Source organism: Narcine bancroftii, chromosome 10 (genome assembly GCF_036971445.1).
Source record: "Narcine bancroftii isolate sNarBan1 chromosome 10, sNarBan1.hap1, whole genome shotgun sequence".
Classification (NCBI taxonomy): domain Eukaryota; kingdom Metazoa; phylum Chordata; class Chondrichthyes; order Torpediniformes; family Narcinidae; genus Narcine; species Narcine bancroftii.
This window is the reverse complement of record NC_091478.1, coordinates 50,422,399-50,441,993: the sequence shown is the minus strand read 5'-3', so window position 1 is coordinate 50,441,993 and position 19,595 is coordinate 50,422,399. Positions and strand designations below refer to the sequence as shown.

The window sequence follows — 19,595 nt, the reverse complement described above, 5'->3', positions numbered from 1 at the left end:
TCAACGGGCACGGAGAAACTGGTCGGTTAAGGAGAAATCGCCTCCGTGGAAGATCAGCTTATGTAGTGGAGTTAAGCAAAGCAGACATCAATCTTTTCCTGTTGGTGAAATGGTCGTGGACACCGGTCCAACAACATTCACGCTGCGTGACCGATCGGCAATGTCGGCATTCTTACCCACAATGCTCATCGCTCCATAAATCACCCTATCTCACCTGCCTCATGCCTCCCACAGCTTTTGTCCACAGAAGCTCCGCCTCCTTGTTCCACGTGACTTGAGCGTCCTGCGCATGCCCTCGAGACGGCACCATGACACTTACCCACTTATCAATCAACGTCCCTCGCCGAGCGGGTGCTGATCTCCCTGCAGCCGCAGCGTCCGCTTCAGCCCGACTTTGGCGCATGCGCGCTCGTCGCGCCGCGTCGCCGGTCCGGCCCCCTTCGGTTGTCAATCAGCGTCGTCTCGCGCCTGGTTGCTCAGCACCCGGAGCCGCGGGCCCTGTCGCTCGGGGCCCGGCACCGCTCCGCCATCAGCGCGAAGGAGGCAACGCCCTCCGGTTGCGGTGAGAGGGCGGTGGAGGCAGGAGCCGGAACACAGAGCCTACAGCCGAACCGCAGCATACGGCAACCGAGCGCAGCCTCCGCAAGATGGCAGTGCCTCGCCGTGCACGAGCCCTTAGACTCTGACCAATCAGACGCGGAACTCCCGCTGTCCCCGCCCTATAGGGAAAGGCAACAGTTGTAACCCCGCCCCCTGCCAGCGATTGGCATGTTGTCTCCCCAATGGAGAACGGGATCCGCTCCCCGGGACAAGCTTGGGAAGGGGAGGTGGAGAGCAGAAAAATTCAAAGGGAGAGCAGGATGGCGAGGTGACAGTCCCGTGTGAGCAGCATTCCTGGCGGGTGGCCTCACCCTGGCAATGGCCAGCAGTGGCTTGGACTCGTGTTCCGTGAAGCGAATGCCAGTCTGTGTCTGATCTCGCCACTGCCGAATGCAGTAGATTAGGGTGGACAATGTGCAGGCAGATCGTGGCCAGCGAGGTACGGGACTGTGGCAGCGATGTGCATGTGAAACCCTGGAAGGTCTGTTTGTGACCTGGATGGAGGTGAGGAGGGAGATCTCGGGACCTAGAACATTGCAGCAAGGTTCAGGCCCTTCGGAACGAAAGAAAAAGAGGGTTGCGATGTTAGAACACGTTCAGCACTTTTTGAGATAATACCAAGAAGTGTGTTAAGGGGGGAAAGGGACTGGGGATGGAAATGCAGCGCAGGGAGCGTCAGAGAGATAAATTCCTGTGAAAAATAGACAGGGGTGGGAAGGGACTGATGGTCAGATCACGCTGAAGTTGGCAGAAATGTCCAAGTATCATCTGACCGATATGGAAGCTGGTGGGGTTGATCATTAGCATAAAAAGAACTGTCCAGTGGCAGATGGTAGTGTGGCAGTGGAAGCCTGAGAAGTGGGGAAGGGCGTTAGAAATGACAGTGCCACGTTTATTACAGAGGGCACAGTAACGATATACATGTTCACCAAAATTTTTCCTTTTTGCAACCAAACAGGGACTTTGCAAGAATTAAAAGTAACCGCAATAGTATATTGAGGTTAGTGTACAGAAAGGGATAGATTTATATTATGGCACACATCGTGCAAGACGAGAGTGCCATTACAATAATGCAGACAGGCCTTTTTGTGGTGCCTGGGTAGTTTTGCTTCAAGAGCCTGATAGCTGGTTTGAACAAAAAACTATTAGAACAGTAGTGTTGTGCTGACCTATAAAAACCAAGTCTACCATCAATCTTGCCCTTCACTCCCTCACAGATCATAACACCATTATCTATGTGCCAATCTAACTGCCCCTATTGGGCATCCAACACTACCTCCAGCAACGCATTCCAGACATCCACCGTGCTCTGCAACAAAAAAAAAATTGTTCCTCTGACATCTTCCCTAATCTTCTATTTCCCTGAAACTTATGTTATCTGGTATTGGCCATACCTATCTTGGTAAAAAATGTGCTGGCTGTCCACCTTATCACTGCCTCTCATCATTTTGTACAATGCTATTGCCATCTTTCATCAAATCTCCAGAGAAAAGATTTAGCTCGCTCAACCTTCCTTTATTGGAGATGTTCTCTAAACCAGACAGCATGCTGGTAAATCTAATCTGCATCCTTTCTAAAGCTTCCACATCCTTCCTTTGATAGTGTTTGTTCTACGTGAGCATGGAGAAGAACGACGCGCAAATCAAAGCCTTGAAGTCAAGGCTGGTTTATTGCATTGGCTGTCACATTTATATGGGCCCTAGACACTAACGTCAGGGCCCTGTGTCAGAGCACCAGACTAGAATTGGCTGGTGTTCCCACAGTGTGGGAGGTCACCTGGGACAACGGCCACTGTCAGCCCCAGGTTTGCATGGTTGCCATGTTTGTCAGCCATTTTGTGGGCCCATCTGCATTTCTGTTGTCCGCTGACTTGGGCAATCTTCCCTTGCATCATGTGGAGCTCATTACAGTCCAGATTTGCTGGTTTCAGGTAGTCGATGGTAAAGGTCTCCATACCGCTGATATCGAGGACGAAGGTGGAGCCCTTGTCCAAGATGACCCTATAGAGCCCCACATAGGGTCCTTGTAGGGGTGGCCGGTGAGCGCCCCTTTGAATAAACACATACTGACAATTCTTTAAGTGCCTTGGGATGTTATGTCTAGGCAGGCCAAGTGGTAGGGGTTGCCATGTTCTTGAGGGTGGCTGTGGGATCTTCCAAGTGTTTGTCAGGGGCCAAGAACTCCCCTGGAATGATTAAAAGTCTGTCGCAGACCATCTCTGCTGCTGAGGCATTGAAGTCTTCCTTCGGCATGGTGTGAATCCCCAGCAGGACATAAGACAGTTCATCCACCCAGTTGGGACCCTTGAGCTGGGCCATCAAGGCTGCCTTGAGGTGCCTGTGAAACTGCTCCACCAATTCATTGGCCTGAGGGTGATAGGCCGTGGTGTGGTTGTAGAGTGAATAAAAGCTCACATGACAGGAAGGAGCACATACACTTTTATTAGCTTATAACTGAAGGTAGGATCTTACAGTGGTCTTCAGAAGGGCTCAGGGTTATATATGGGTATATGGCGGTGGAGCCAGGAGGCAAAGCTAGCCATCAGTATTTTTGGCTTGGCTTCGCGGACGAAGATTTATGGAGGGGGTAAAAAGTCCACGTCAGCTGCAGGCTCGTTTGTGGCTGACAAGTCCGATGCGGGACAGGCAGACACGATTGCAGCGGTTGCAAGGGAAAATTTGTTGGTTGGGGTTGGGTGTTGGGTTTTTCCTCCTTTGCCTTTTGTCAGTGAGGTGGGCTCTGCGGTCTTCTTCAAAGGAGGTTGCTGCCCGCCAAACTGTGAGGCGCTAAGATGCACGGTTTGAGGCGTTATCAGCCCACTGGCGGTGGTCAATGTGGCAGGCACCAAGAGATTTCTTTAGGCAGTCCTTGTACCTTTTCTTTGGTGCACCTCTGTCACGGTGGCCAATGGAGAGCTCGCCATATAACACGATCTTGGGAAGGCGATGGTCCTCCATTCTGGAGACGTGACCCATCCAGCGCAGCTGGATCTTCAGCAGCGTGGATTCGATGCTGTCGACCTCTGCCATCTCGAGTACTTCGACGTTAGGGGTGTAAGCGCTCCAATGGATGTTGAGGATGGAGCGGAGACAACGCTGGTGGAAGCGTTCTAGGAGCCGTAGGTGGTGCCGGTAGAGGACCCATGATTCGGAGCCGAACAGGAGTGTGGGTATGACAACGGCTCTGTATACACTTATTTTTGTGAGGTTTTTCAGTTGGTTGTTTTTCCAGACTCTTTTGTGTAGTCTTCCAAAGGCGCTATTTGCCTTGGCGAGTCTGTTGTCTATCTCATTGTCAATCCTTGCATCTGATGAAATGGTGCAGCCGAGATAGGTAAACTGGTTGACCGTTTTGAGTTTTGTGTGCCCGATGGAGATGTGGGGGGGCTGGTAGTCATGGTGGGGAGCTGGCTGATGGAGGACCTCAGTTTTCTTCAGGCTGACTTCCAGGCCAAACATTTTGGCAGTTTCCGCAAAGCAGGACGTCAAGCGCTGAAGAGCTGGCTCTGAATGGGCAACTAAAGCGGCATCATCTGCAAAGAGTAGTTCACGGACAAGTTTCTCTTGTGTCTTGGTGTGAGCTTGCAGGCGCCTCAGATTGAAGAGACTGCCATCCGTGCGGTACCGGATGTAAACAGCGTCTTCATTGTTGGGGTCTTTCATGGCTTGGTTCAGCATCATGCTGAAGAAGATTGAAAAGAGGGTTGGTGCGAGAACACAGCCTTGCTTCACGCCATTGTTAATGGAGAAGGGTTCAGAGAGCTCATTGCTGTATCTGACCCGACCTTGTTGGTTTTCGTGCAGTTGGATAATCATGTTGAGGAACTTTGGGGTACATCCGATGCGCTCTAGTATTTGCCAAAGCCCTTTCCTGCTCACGGTGTCGAAGGCTTTGGTGAGGTCAACAAAGGTGATGTAGAGTCCTTTGTTTTGTTCTCTGCACTTTTCTTGGGGCTGTCTGAGGGCAAAGACCATGTCAGTGGTTCCTCTGTTTGCGCGAAAGCCGCACTGTGATTCTGGGAGAATATTCTCGGCGACACTAGGTATTATTCTATTTAGTAGAATCCTAGCGAAGATTTTGCCTGCAATGGAGAGCAACGTGATTCCCCTGTAGTTTGAGCAGTCTGATTTCTCGCCTTTGTTTTTGTACAGGGTGATGATGGTGGCATCACGAAGATCCTGAGGCAGTTTACCTTGGTCCCAACAAAGCTTGAAAAACTCATGCAGTTTGGCATGCAGAGTTTTGCCGCCAGCCTTCCAGACCTCTGGGGGGATTCCATCCATACCTGCTGCTTTGCCACTTTTCAGTTGTTCGATTGCCTTATATGTCTCATCCAGGGTGGGAACCTCATCCAGCTCTAGCCTTAGGGGCTGTTGAGGGAGCTGGAGCAGGGCGGAATCTTGGACTGAGCGGTTGGCACTGAAAAGAGATTGGAAGTGTTCTGACCATCGGTTGAATGGTCATCCCTTCCTGCAGAATTTAGGGTCTGTGGATGAAGACAGAACATGGGTTCAGAAAAAAAATGGTTGAAAAATATAGTTATTTACAAAATTAAGTGATCTGGGGGTCTGGAGATCCTGGTGGAGCATGGGAGGGCCTTGGGTCTCCTGGTTCCCTTGCGAGGGAGGAGTGTTGGGCAGGGTCACTGGCTCTACGGTGGGGGAGGGGGGTGCACTTTCCTCCTGAACCGGATTCCCTGAGGCCCTGACTGAGGGTGGCAAGAATGAGCTCAGTGGTTCATAGGGCACGAGGCACTGTTCTAGTGGGTGCCAGGTCCCTGATGGAGATGGTGTCCTCCCTGCCACATACATAGGCATATGTGGGATTGGCATGGAGCAGTTTCACCCTTTCCACTAGGACATCAATCTTGCTTCTTCTCCTCACGTGCTTCCTGAGAAGGACCAGACCAGGAGTGGTGAGCCAGGTTGGGAGTGTAGTTCCCAACGCTGACTTTCTCTCGAAATTGAATAGGAGCTTGTGAGGAATAGCATTGGTTTCTGTACATAGTAGCGACCGGATGGAATGAAGCGCCATAGGAAGAACTTCCTACCAGAGTGACTTGAGGGCAAGTTTGATAGTCTTCCAGACCATGGCATTTTCCTTTTTAACCTATCTGTTCCACTAGGGGTTGTAGCTAGTAGTCCTGCTGGATGTGATGCCCCTCACCAGCAGGTACTGACGTAGCTTTTTGCTCATAAAGGATGAGTCCCGGATGCTATGTATATAGTTGGGATATCCAAACAAGGCAAAAGACTGATGAAGTGGGTGTATCTGAACATGGGATGGCGAACGGGAAGTGGGATTACTCATTAATGTCAGAGAGGAAGAAAGTGTTTCTGTTCGTGGAGGGGAGAGATCCCTTAAAATCAACACTAAGCTATGCAAAGAGCCTGGATGACTTAATCAGTTGCACCTTCGCGGGGCAGTAGTAGTGCTGCTTGCACTCCACACAGCCCTGGCAAGACCTGGTCATTTTCCTGACATCTTCCGTGGAGTAGGGCAGATTGCGCACCTTGACAAAATGAGCCATGCGGGTAACCCCTTGATGGCAGAGCTCATTATGTAGAGACTGCAGTTGGCCGGTGTGTGCAGAGGCATAGCTTCCTCTGGATAAGGCACCTGGAGGGTCATTAAGGGCTCCTGGGCGATAGGCGGTCATAATTGTAGGTGGAGAGCTCGATCCTCCACCCAGCAATTTTGTCATTTTTAATTTTTCCCTTCTTGACGTTATTAAATATAAATGCGACTGAGCACTAGTCATTGAGGAATGTAAATTTCCTACCAGCCAGGTAGCTTTTCCAATGCATCAAGACTTCTACAATGATTTGAGCCTCCTTTTCCAAAGAGGGGTTTCGGAGCTCATGGCCTTGCAATGACAGGAAAAAAATGCAACCAGCCTGCCTGCCTGGTTGAGGATAGCAACCAGGGCCACATCCAAAGCGTCGCTTTCTACCCGGAAATGTACATTCTTGTCCACCACATGCATGGCGGTTTTCGTAATGTGGTTTCAAAAGTAGTTAAAATCTGCTTGGGCTTTGGCCGAGAGGGGGAAAGAGATGGCTTTTAAGAGAGATCGAACCACTGGGTGTAATATGAGTAAAAACCCGAGGCATCTCCTCAAAGCCTTCGTGGTCCTGGGAAAGGATAGCTCTAACGGAGAGCGCATCCTATCAGGGTCGGGTCCAATGATCCCATTCTCCACCATGTTGCTTCCCCCCTGGCAGAACTATTCAAAACCAGTTTTAAAACATTTTTGAAACTGTTAGTTATACTGCTAAAGTACCTTTCCTGCAGCTATGAGAAAGATTAATGGAAAAAAAGGCAAGCCTGGAACTGCTGAAGAAACCCAGCCTACTGGACCAATGGAGTCTCCAGCGTCGATTTCGGCTGCAGCGATCGTTAACGGGTAGGGTCCATACCACACCGGAGCCAACCTCGTGTACTGCTGCACAAGATGGTGGCAGCGATCGGGATCAATCGCCTCCGGAGCAGGATGGCCAACCGTGCATGTGCAAAGAATTGGCCCAGGTGGCAATGGGACCCAACCTCCCTTAGTACAGCAACTCTGTGTGGTGGGGGGGCAGTTCTGTACCCATAGTTGGGCTGTCCCGACCTCCGTTTCGATGGAGGAAGATGTCACTGGATTAGAAGAGGAGGAGGAACAACTTCTGGAGGAAGCATAATGCCTGGCTGAGGGTAGGCCTGAATTGAGAAGCAGGGTCTGATCAGGAGCACTCAACATGGATTTGTGGGAGGAAGGTCATGTTTGACCAATCTGATTGAATTTTTTGAAGAGGTGACTAGGAATGTGGATGAGGGTAGCGCAGTGGATGTTGTCTATATGGACTTCAGTAAGGCCTTCGATAAGGTACCACATGGAAGGTTAGTTAGGAAGGTGCAGTCTTTAGGTATAAATTTTGAGATAGTCAAATGGATTGAACATTGGCTGAAAGGGAGAGGCCAGAGAGTGGTAGTGGATAATTGTCTGTCAGGTTGGAGGCCGGTGACCAGTGGTGTGCCTCAAGGATCTGTATTGGGCCCATTGTTGTTCGTTATATACATTAATGATCTAGATGATGGGGTGGGGAATTGGATTAGTAAATATGCAGACGATACTAAGATAGGTGGAATAGTGGATAATGAAGAAGGTTTTCAAGGATTGCAGAGGGATTTGGGCTGCTTAGAAAAGTGGGCTGAAAAATGGCAGATGGAATTTAATGCTGATAAGTGTGAGGTGCTTCATTTTGGTAAGAAGAATCAGAATAGGACATACGTGGTAAATGGGAGAGCATTGATGAATACAGAAGAGCAGAAAGATTTAGGAGTAACGGTACATCGTTCCCTGAAGGTAGAAACTCACGTGAATAGGGTGGTGAAGAAGGCTTTTAGTATGCTGGCCTTTATCAATCATTGCATGGAATATAGGAGTTGGGAGGTGATGTTGAGATTGTATAAGACATTGGTGCGGCCTAATTTGGAGTTCTGTGTGCAGTTCTGGTCGCCTAATTATAGGAAGGATATAAACAGAGTGGAGAGAGTGCAGAGAAGGTTTACCAGAATGTTACCTGGGTTTAAGCATCTAGAGTATAGGGAGAGATTGGACAGATTAGGTCTTTATTCTTTGGAGCGTAGAAGGTTGAGAGGGGATTTGATAGAAGTATTTAAGATTATGAAAGGGATAGACAGAGTGGATGTGGATAGACTATTTCCGTTAAGAGGAGGAAAGATTAAAACAAGAGGACATGAGTTAAGAATTAAGGGGCAGAGGTTTAGAGGTAACATGAAGGGGAACTTCTTTACTCAAAGAGTGGTAGCCGGGTGGAATGAGCTTCCGGGAGAAATAGTGGCGGCGGAGTCAATTGTATTATTTAAGAAAAGGTTGGACAGGTATATGGATGAGAAGAAGATGGAGGGTTATGGGCATTGTGCAGGGAGGTGGGACTAGAAAGGGGTGTTTGGTTCGGTGCGGACTAGAAGGGCCTAATGGCCTGTTTCCGTGCTGTAATTGTTATGTTATGTTATGTTAAATCAGACCCATCACATTCTATTGTTTCCCTATCTGATTTATCTAAACAAATGGAGAACTTGGCCATGCAGATGAGCCAAGGATTTTCAGTCATCAAGGAGCAATTAACTGAGATGAAAGGTGAAAAATCTTCTATTAAAATGGATGTTAATAAGTGTTTGAGAGTAGTGGATAAGGTCCAGGATAAATTTAAAAAGATTGACTGTAAAGATTACGTGGAGCAGTGTAAAGAAAAGATGGCGGATTCGTTTACTAGTTACGAGATTCAGAAGAGTGATTTGTTGAAGAGTGATGTTTTGGAAAATCAGAGTCGGAGAAATAATGTTAAAATTATTGGTTTTCCGAAAGATTTTGAAGGCTCGGATCCAGTTCAATTTTTCTGAAAGTGGATTCCCAAGGTTCTGGGAACAACTTATTTTCTGAATAGCTTGTAACTGGACAGAGCTTATCGAGCACAATCCGTTCTGATCCAGTGTCTGTGTTATCAGGATGGAGAATTGATTTTAAGACTCACTAGACATAATCAGGATCCCTTGATAAGAATAATAGAGTTTTTTTTTTCTATGCTGATTTGAACCAAGCTGTTATTAAGCATTGTAAAGAATTTAATTCGGCTAAAGGTGTTCTGTGGAAGAAGGGTTATAAATTTATTTCCGTAACCCTGTTGTATTAAAAGTTTTTATGGGGATTATCAGGTTCAATTTTTTGATAATGATGCTGAAGCTCTTACTTTTGCTAATTCTTTGCCTGTCAATAAGTAGGGGCAAGACCAGTTTACTCAACAAATAGTTTCAGTTTCAAAAGGAAAGAATGGAAAACTAGAGATGGAGACTCAACAGTTGATTATCATTGGCCCTGATGGTGATCAAGTTGATCATGATTCAGAAGTGGCTTTTATCACACTTGATTTGATCATATTACATTTTTGTTGTTTGTTCTGTTTGGGGGGAGTGGTTCGACTGCCAATTCTTCCAAAGTCATCAGCCACATTCTGACATTTGTCACTCCCGTGTAATTGAGGGGGGTATTACACTTATATTGTTATAGTTTCTATTTTTAGAGGTTTTATCTTCTTTTCTCTTATGCGGGTCTTTTTGTCTTTTCTTTCTTTGTAATGAGCCACTGTGGGGAGGGGGGGGGGTGGGGTGTATATAGTTTACTGTGGCTAATTTAAATTTGCTACTTTTAATGTTAACGGGCTTAATAATCTGATTAAAAGAAAGAGGGTATTAGCTTATATTAAAGAGTTGATATTGCATTTTTGCAAGAGACTCATTCAACTGAAAAAGAAGATCAAAATTTAGAGAGAGATTGGGTTGGGCAAGTTATAACTTCTTTCAATTCCAAAGCAAGAGGTGTTGCTATTTTAATTCATAAAATTATCTTTTACATTGGACTCAGTTTTTGAAGATGTTGGCAGGCTGTTGATTGCTACTTGTAAAATTTTGTAGAAGCTTGGACTTTAATGAACATTTATGCTCCCAACATAGATGATGAATAATTTATGGTGGATTCCTTTTTCAATTTAAACCAGGCATATGATAAAATATTGGTTGGAGGTGACTTTAATTGTTGTTTGGATCCATTGTTAGATAAATCTCCAAAATAGGTATTTAGAATAATGATGGCCAAACAGTTAGTGATGGTAATTAAGGATATGAATTTGGTAAAGATTTGGAGGAAGTTGAACCCAACTGAGAAGGATTTTTCTTTTTATTCATCTTGGCATGATTCTTATTCTAGAATAGATTTATTTTTATTATCAACACAATTCCAAGGAAGAATTCTGAAGGCTGAATATAGAAGTAGGATTTTGTCTGATTGTTCTTTGTTGTAAATGACTTGTACCGGTTCTGAAATTATGGAGAATGTGTATTGATGGAGATTTAATTTGATGTTGTTGAAAATCCTGATTTTATTAAGTTCTTGAGGGATCATATACAGTCATTTTTGAAAATAAATGTGGGTTTGGTTGATATAAATTTGGTTTGTGGGATGCGTTGAAGGGACATATTATTAGTTATACAGCCAAAATTAAAGAACATCATTGGGCTGAATGAATAATTTAGAGAAGAAGTACAGCGAGATGCTACGAAAACTAAAAAAGCTCATTTAACTCATTTGAAATTGCAATATAATTCATTAAAAATTTATGTTTGAGAAGTTGTTGCAGAGGACTAAACAACATTATTATGAGTTGGGTGAACATGCTCACAAAGTGTTAGCATGGCAATTGAAGACTGAGCAGGATTCTGGGACAATAAATGCTATTAGACATGACGTGTTGATTACTTATAAACCCCGGGAAATCAATGATGAATTTTCATTTATTTTATGAGAAGTTGTATACCTCTGAAGTATCGGAAGATAATGCTAAAATCGACACCTTTTTGCCTGATTTGGCTTTACCATCTTTAAGGGTTAAAGAGATTAAGGATTTAGCTGTTTTATTTTAACCGTTGTGGAGGTAAAAGAAGCATTACAGTTAATACCCAGTGGGAAATCCCCAGGAGAGGATGGTTTTACTTCAAAATTTTATAAAGAATTTCAGGATTTGTTAATTCCTTTGTTGATGGAGGTTTTGAAACAGGCAATGGAGAGAGGGTTCTTTCCCAGATTCTTTTTCCAGTGCGCTTATTATGGTTATTCCTAAGAAGGTTAGGGATCCACTAAAGGTGGGATCTTATAGATCTATTTCTTTATTAAATGTAGATTATAAGATTGTTGCCAAGGTTCGAGCTAATAGACAATTCTACCAGCAGCCGCCACCCCATCGTCCCTGTCATATAGAGGCGCTGCGTTTTTTAGGTCATCACAACCTGGCGCACCTGCCATCCACGCCACGGTCAAAATGGTGGCCAACAGGTTTGTCTGGCATGGCCTCTATAAACATATCAGCCAGAGGACCAGGACCTACACAAACTGTCAGTCCTCCAAAGTGCAGGTCCACACCAGAGCACCCACAGACTTTTGAACCTACGCAGCACAGGTTCAGCCATGTGCATATTAACTTAGTAGGGCCGTTACTATTTCCTATGGGGTGAGATACATCTTGACCATGGTGGACGCTTCACAAGGTGGCCAGAGGCAGTCCCGCTAGCTGATACCATCCCATAAACCTGCGCCAGGGCACTCATTGACACAAATTGGTGTCCCAATTTGGGGTCCCACAGCACCTGACCTTGGGCAGGGGGTACAATTCACCTCCAGGCTCTGGGTGGCACTGGCTAGCTTTCTGGGGACGCAGCTCCACCACACCATCTGCAGCCCAACGGGTTGGTGGAGTGGTTTCACAGGCACCTCAAGGCAGCCTTGATGGCCCAACTAGAGGGTCCCAACTGGGTGGGCAAACTGCCTTGGGTTCTGTTGGGAATCTACCCTGTGCAAAAGGAGGACTGCAATGCCTCGGCAGTGGAGATGGTCACCTTTAATCGTTCCTGGGGAGTTCCTGGCCCCCAATAAATGCCCAGAAGAACCTGTGGTGACCTTCAAGACCCTGCAGCAAAAGCTGGGGTCCTTGGCCCAGTGGCAACCCTCACTGCACGGCCAGCCCAAGCATAGTGTCCTGAAGGAGCTAAAGACTTGCCAGTACGTGTTCGTGAGGAGGGGTGTACGCAGACTACCATTACAATGACCCTACGAGGGGCCCTGCAAGGTCATTAGAGACAATGGTTCCATCTTCATCCTTGACATCGGCCGCCTGAAACCGGCATATCTGGATTGTAACGAGTCAGTCTGCACTCCACCCCTGCAACACAGGGCAGGCCACCAAAGGCTACGGACAATGGCCCAGTCACTGGTTCTTGGATGGGGGGGTCATGTAATAGCCCTGCACAGAGACACAGACCATCCCGCAAAATGGCCGATGAACATGGTGACTGCGTGGTCCTGGGGGGACCCCAGCCATCGTCCCAGTTGACCTCATGGGAAGACAATGAATTCTGGCAAGGACGCCAGCCAACCTGAGGTCAGTGCTCCAATGATGCGGGGCATTAATGTCAGCGCCAGGGGCCCATATAAGCCGAGCTGCCAGAGCAATAATCAGTCTTCAATTTCAACTCCTCATTTGTGTGTCTTCCTTCAACACTCATTGTAGCGTTTACACTACAATAGGATAATCAAAATTGTTGGAAGTACTAACGCAAGGTGATAATGAGGACAATGTGTTTACATATGAACCTTTTTTTTTGCAGCTAAACGTTCTTTGTTAAAAAAAACTACAAAACTAGACACTCAATCTGAATTGAATTAAACAATTACTGGTCAGGGATAGTATCATGGCTGTAGAAAGGGAGGATGTTGCAGACGGAGTGTCCACTGAGTCAGAGTGGGTGGAAGTTAGAAATAGGAAGGGAACTATCACTGTGCTGGGACACCGAAGAGCAGATAAGCAGGGGATAAACACACAAAAACAGATAAATATTCAGTTATCCTTGTGCACAAAACAAATATGTTATCAATGGTACAGTCAGTACTTTTGGAGTGTAACAAAGGGAGGTTCAAGAGCCTGACGGCTGTTGGAATGTAAATGTTTTTGAACCTCGAGCCGCTAGTCTTCAGGCTTCTGTACCTTCTGCCCATAAGCAGCAGTGAGATGACGTTGTGACCAGGGTGATGGGGGTCCTTCATGATGTTGGCTACCTCCTTGAGGCAGTGTTTCACCTAGATGTGTTCAATAGATGGGAGGTTAGAGCCTGTGATGAATGTGGCTATGTTTATTACCTCTGGATCCTTCTGTGTTACTGGTCAGTCAAGTTCCTAAATATGGTAGTGATGGAACTAGTCAGTATACTTTCCACAATGCACTTGTAGAAGTTTGATAAAGTATCTGATGACTTGCCAAGTCTCAGACTCCTGAGAAACTGATTGGTGTGGCTTTTTCACAGTTGCCTCAAAGTGCTGGCTCCAAAGAGATGTCTTCTGAGATCTGAACACCCAGAAACTTTGTTCTGACCCTTTCCACCTCCGTTCCATTAATGCAGGCAAGTGGATGGAACTACGTATGCAGCCTTGGCATGCCTCTGTGTTGGTGGTTAGCTTGGAGGGGGTTTGCATGGATTTTGGTCTGCCAATGAGAAAGTCAACGTTTCAGTTGCAGAGGAATGAATAGAATCCCAGAATGTTTATTGTGGTGATGAGTTTGCTGGTATGATGGTGTTGAACAGAGTTATAGTCAATGAACACAGCTTGACATGGGGGTCCAAGTGATCAAATGCAGAGTGGAGGGCTTGTGATGTGACATCTTCCGTTGAACCTGTTGTGAGAAGAGGTGAGTCCAGATCCTTCCTGAGATGGTTGATTCACTGCATAAATGCCTCTCAAAGCTCATCGTCACAGTAGATGTCAGCACCAACAGTGGTTAGTCATTGAGGCATGACACCTTCCTCTATCTTGGGCAGCAGAATGCTGGATACCCTTTGAAGCAGGTTGGACCCTCTGATTATTGTAGGGAAGAATGAAGATGTCTGCAAAAATTCCAGCCAGATAGTATGTTGCCTCCTAGGTGCCAGGGTCAGGAATGTCTCTGATCTAGTTCATAGCATTCTGGAGGGGGAGTAACCAGATGTCGGGGTCCATGTGGGGACCAATGACATTGATAGGAGTAGGGATGAGGTCCTGAGGGAGTTGCGAAAGAAGTTAAAAAGTGGGACCTCGAGGGTGATAATTTTGGGATTTCTGTCTGTCTCAGAGAGGGTAGGAACAGGACGTTATGGCAGATGAATGAGTGGATGAAGAGTTGGTGCCAGGGCCAGGGGTTCAGATTTCTTCTGGGGAAAGTCTAATCTGTACAAAAAGGACAGGCTGCACCTGAACCGGCGGGACACCAATATCCTGGAGGGCAGGTTTGGAGAGGGTTTAAACTAGTTTAGTAGGGGGTGGGAATCAGAATGTGAGTGCAGAGAATAGGGTAGAAGGACAAAAGCAGGATGCTATGTGCTCGGGGTTCGTGAGGAAGGACAGACAGGGGACAAATATAGTCAGTTAGTGGGGTTGAAATGTGTCTGTTTCAACGCTAGGATATTAGGAATAAAGGGGTGAACTTAGAGCTTGGATCAGTACATGGAACGACGATGTTGTGGCCATTACTGAAAAGAAAAAGAATAGGGTGAGAGGTAGAAATGGGGTCATTACTGGTCAGGGATAGTATCATGGCTGTAGAAAGGGAGGATGTTGCAGACGGAGTGTCCACTGAGTCAGAGTGGGTGGAAGTTAGAAATAGGAAGGGAACTATCACTGTGCTGGGACACCGAAGAGCAGATAAGCAGGGGGAATGGTGCGGGAAATACAGGATTGTAGTTATGGATGATTTCAACTTCCCTAATGTTGACTGGCACCTCCTGACTGCAAGAAGGGGCTGGATTTGTCAGCTGTGTACAAGGATTCCTGACGCAGTTGTCTGGACCGGCCAATGAGAGGAGAGGCCACACTGGATCTGGTTCTGGGGAATGACCTGGTCAGGTGGCGGACCTCTCGGTTGGGGAGCATTTTGATGAGAGTGACCACAACTCCCTCAGCTTCAGCTAAGCTATGGAAAAGGATAAAAACAGTCAAACTGGGGAAGTGCTTAACTGGAGAAGGGATAAATATGAAGGATGAGGCAGGAAAAATTAGAAACAGATGTTTAAGGGTAAAAGCACAAAGGTAATGTGGAGGAAGTTTAGGGACTGGGTTCAGGTTACATTTGTACCACTGGGACAAGGAAAAGATGGTAGGAAAAGGGATCTGTGGCTGATGAAACAGGTCAGGTAACTAGTCAAGAGGAAGAAGGAAACATATATTAGATATTGAAAGGGCTCATGAGAAGAATATGGTAGCCAGGAAGAAGCTTAAGAATGGACTTGGAAGAGCGTAAAGGCAGTATGAGAAGGCCTTGGCATGTAGAATTAAGGACAACCACATCATTCTATGCATATGTGAAGAGCAGAAGGATGATGAGAATGAAGGTGGGGCTGCTAAAGGATAAAGGAGACAACATTTACCTGGAGATGGAGGAGGTTGGGGAGGTCCTAAATGAATAGATTGCGTCAGTATTCACAAGAGAAAAGGAACTTGATCACAGTGGGGTTGAAATTAAACAGTTCTGTGTGCTGGATAATGCGGAGATTAAGGAAGAAGAAGTGTTGGATCTATGTAAAAACATCAAAATTGGTTAGTTTCCAGGGCTGGACACAGTAACAGGCCCTTTCAGCTCATTAACCCATGCCACACAATTAACCTACATCCCTCGGTACCTTTTGAATGGTGGGAGGAAAATGGAACCCCATCCCCAGAGGAAATTCATACAGACACAAGGAGAATGTACAAACTCCTTACAGACATTGCAGGATTCAAACCCCATTAGCAGGCGCTGTAACAGTGTGGCACTAACCACTACACTAACCATAGTGCCCTGGTGAGAAAACTTTCCTGCAAGGATATTCATCGCTCTCTGATTCTGATGCAAAATGTCCCACTGTTACAGGTCCCAAGGTCCAACCTTCCCTGGAAGAGAGCCCAATGATCCAGAAATCTGAATCCCTCTCTCCTGCACCATCTCTTTAGCTGTATTTTGAGCTGTATTATCCTGTTTCGAACCTCACTAGCATGTGGCACAGGTGGCAAAACGAAGATCACAACCCTGGAAGTCCTGTCAGTACCTAACACCTTGGAGGAGCTCACATCCTTCCTATCCCTTCATGGACCATGACTTCTGGCTGCTCACCCTCTCTCAAGAATGTCGTGAACTCCATCTAAATCATCTACCTGGCAGGTAACAACATTCTTGAGTATCAATCTCTTCTGCAGAACCTCTTATCCGTTCCCCTCATTATCAAATCCCCTATCACTATAGCTCGATGCACCTCTCACAGATGAAGTTGTCAGGGATATTGTTAGCTTCCCTGGCAAGAAGAGCATATCCCTCCCCTGCTGCCATTTTCCATTATCCATGAAAAAAAAAAGAGAAAATTGAAACAACCTGTCCTTATCTGTGCCTTCTTGCCAAATCCTTTTGTCCATCTACAAGGCTGTCTTAACTCCTGCACCACCAAAGACTCAGCTCCCCACTCTAACTCTGGCCCACACACCCACACAAACACACACACACACACACACACACACACACACACACACACACACACACACACACACACACACACACACACACACACACACGATTATCGCTCCCTCGATGGCAGCACCAATTTTACTGCTCACCTACTTAAACTGCCCCTCTTGCACATTCTCCAATTCTCGTTTACTGGATAAGAAACTTAACAGCACAGTAAAAACACTCTGAAATGCTGGAGGAATTCAACCAGTCTTTCAGTCTCCATAGGAGACAAAGATATAACAGGTGCTGGTCTGGATATGATAAGGAGAGAGGCGAGAATTGATTATGTCTGTGCAAAAGGTGACAAGGACAAGGGGAGGGTGACAGGGGAAGAAGTGAGGGGGTGGTGGAGTTTAACGAAAGCCAGAGAAGTTGATATTAATGCCATCCAGTTGGAGGGTACCCAGTCGGAAGATGAGGTCTAATTTGCAGGTGGTCTCTGTTTGGCAGTGCATGAAACAAAACAGATATGTCAGCAGGGGAATGGAATGGAGAATTGAAGTAGGTGGCCACTGGGAGATGCTCAACAAAGTGATTTCCCAATCTGATATAGAGGAGACCACAGTGGAAGCACCGGATGGAGTAGATGACCCCCTACAGATTTGCTTCATTTGGAAGGACTGTCTGGGGCCCCGAATGCTGGTGGGGGGAGGAGGTGTGTTAAATCACACTGAAATTCTGGAGGAACTCAGCTGGTCTTTTAGTGTCTATTAGGGCATGTAACGGCACAATCAATGAAATTTGCTGTTACCTGGGCAGACTAAAAAGGAAAGTGCAGGAATTCTTAGTCAATTCCTACACCATGATTTATCCTGCAGGACCCTACTACTTTTTGGGGGAAGCCTGTAGTCTAAATCACACCACAAAATTCACCTCATGAATTCGACATCCAGCTGATGGCCCAGGCCACATTGCTTCACTGGGATTAACGTGCACATGAACTTAAGGGGTGCAGTGAAAACAACCACAAAGTTGAGTAATTATGTTCATTTATATTACAATTTTCACAGATTTTTCCAACATTGCTGTCTAAAATACATTAATAGGAGATAAAGATATTTTGCCGACATTTCGGGCCTGAGCCCTCCTTCAGGGAATAAGCAAACAGGAAGTTTCAGAAAGTCTCAGAATTCAGACAAAAGGAGAGGAATGCAGACCAACAAAAGGTGTTCATTGGATACGATCAGGGATGAGGTAAGAACTTATCACGTTTGTGTGAAAGGAGATGGAATGGAGAGACGGTGGGCCCTTTCATGCCAGGCCTTCAAGGGGGAGGCTGGCTACAAGGGGGAGGGAAAACATAAACTTACCTATCATAGAGCATCTCTAAAAGGCTGCTCCTGCATCACATTCACATCAAGCGGTGCCTCGTAGCGCCCTCCAGGTCCAATGGAGGTAGGGCGACTGGTGCCGTAGTGCCACCTGTCATAAATATAACCATATAACCATATAGTTTGGCCCTACTAGTCTATGCCGAAACAAATCTCCACCCTCCGAGTCCCACTGACCAGCACCTGGTCCATACCCCTCCAATCCTCTCCCCTCCATGTAATTATCCAGTCTTTCCTTAAATGTAAATAACATCCTTGCTTTAACCACCTCTGCTGGAAGCTTATTCCACATCCCAACCACCCTTTGCGTGAAGAAATTTCCCCTCATGTTCCCCTTATAATTTTCCCCCTGCAATCTCAAACCATGGCCTCTGGTTTGAATATCCCCCACTCTTAATTGAAAAAACCTATCCACGTTGACTCTCTCTATCCCTTTTAAAATCTTGAACACCTCCATCAAATCCCCTCTCAATCTTCTACGCTCCAGAGAAAAAAGCCCCAGGCTGCTCAACCTTTCTCTGTAACTCAAACCCTGACATCCTGTCAACATTCTCGTGAACCTTCTCTGCACTCTCTCCATTTTGTTTATATCCTTCCTATAATTCGGTGACCAAAACTGCACACAGTATTCCAAACTTTGCCTAACCAATGCTTTGTACAATTTCATCATAACATCCCAACTCTTGAATTCCATACTGCGATTTATGAAGGCCAACATTCCAAATGCCTTCTTCACCACTCTATCTACCTGAGTATCAATTTTGAGGGTACCATTTACCACAACTCCAAAATCCCTTTGTTGCTCTGCACTCCTCAATTGTCTACCATTCAATGTATATGACCTATTTTGATTTGCCTTTCCAAAATGCAACACTTCACACTTACCCGTATTAAATTCCGTCAGCCATTTCTCAGCCCACTCCTCTAGCTTTCCTCTATCTTTTTTTAAGCTACGGTAAGCTTCCTCACTGTCCACAATACCACCAATCTTTGTATCATCTGCAAGCTTACTTATCCAATTTACCACCCCTTCTTCCAGATCGTTAATATATATAACAAACAATAGTGGACCCAGGACCGATCCCTGAGGAACTCCACTCGTCACCGGCCTCCAATTTGACAAACAATTTTCTACCAGTACTCTCTGACACCTCCCATCCAACCATTGCTGAATCCATTTCACTACCTCCTTATTTATACCTAATGCCTCCACCTTTTTTCCTAACCTCCTGTGGGGAACTTTGTCAAAAGCTTACTAAAGTCTAAGTAGACAACATCCACAGCCTTCCCTTCATCAATCTTTTTTGTAACCCCCCCTCGAAAATCTCTATAAGGTTTGTTAAGCATGATCTACCCCTGACAAAACCATGCTGACTACTTCCTATCAATCCCTGTTCTTCCAAATATTTGTAAATGCCATCCCTCAGAACACTTTCCATCAACTTACCCACCATAGATGTCAGACTAACAGGTCTATAATTTCCTGGCTTACATTTGGACCCTTTCTTAAACAGCGGAACAACATGAGCCATCTTCCAATCCTCTG

At 46.1% G+C, this 19,595-nt stretch overlaps 1 protein-coding gene across 2 annotated transcripts in view; it reads right to left on the bottom strand.

Annotated features, from left to right (window-relative positions):
- The window catches only part of LOC138744554 (zinc finger protein 850-like), a 73,598-nt gene that overhangs the window by 3,322 nt on the left and 50,681 nt on the right, over positions 1-19,595 (bottom strand). The window contains exon 1 of one of the 2 annotated variants that reach the window (XM_069900915.1): positions 320-651. The exons of the other annotated variant lie outside the window; for it this stretch is intronic. The gene's annotated coding sequence lies outside the window, so the exon portion shown is untranslated. Of the gene's footprint in view, positions 1-319; positions 652-19,595 lie in introns of those variants that run through there. 2 annotated transcript variants of the gene reach the window in all.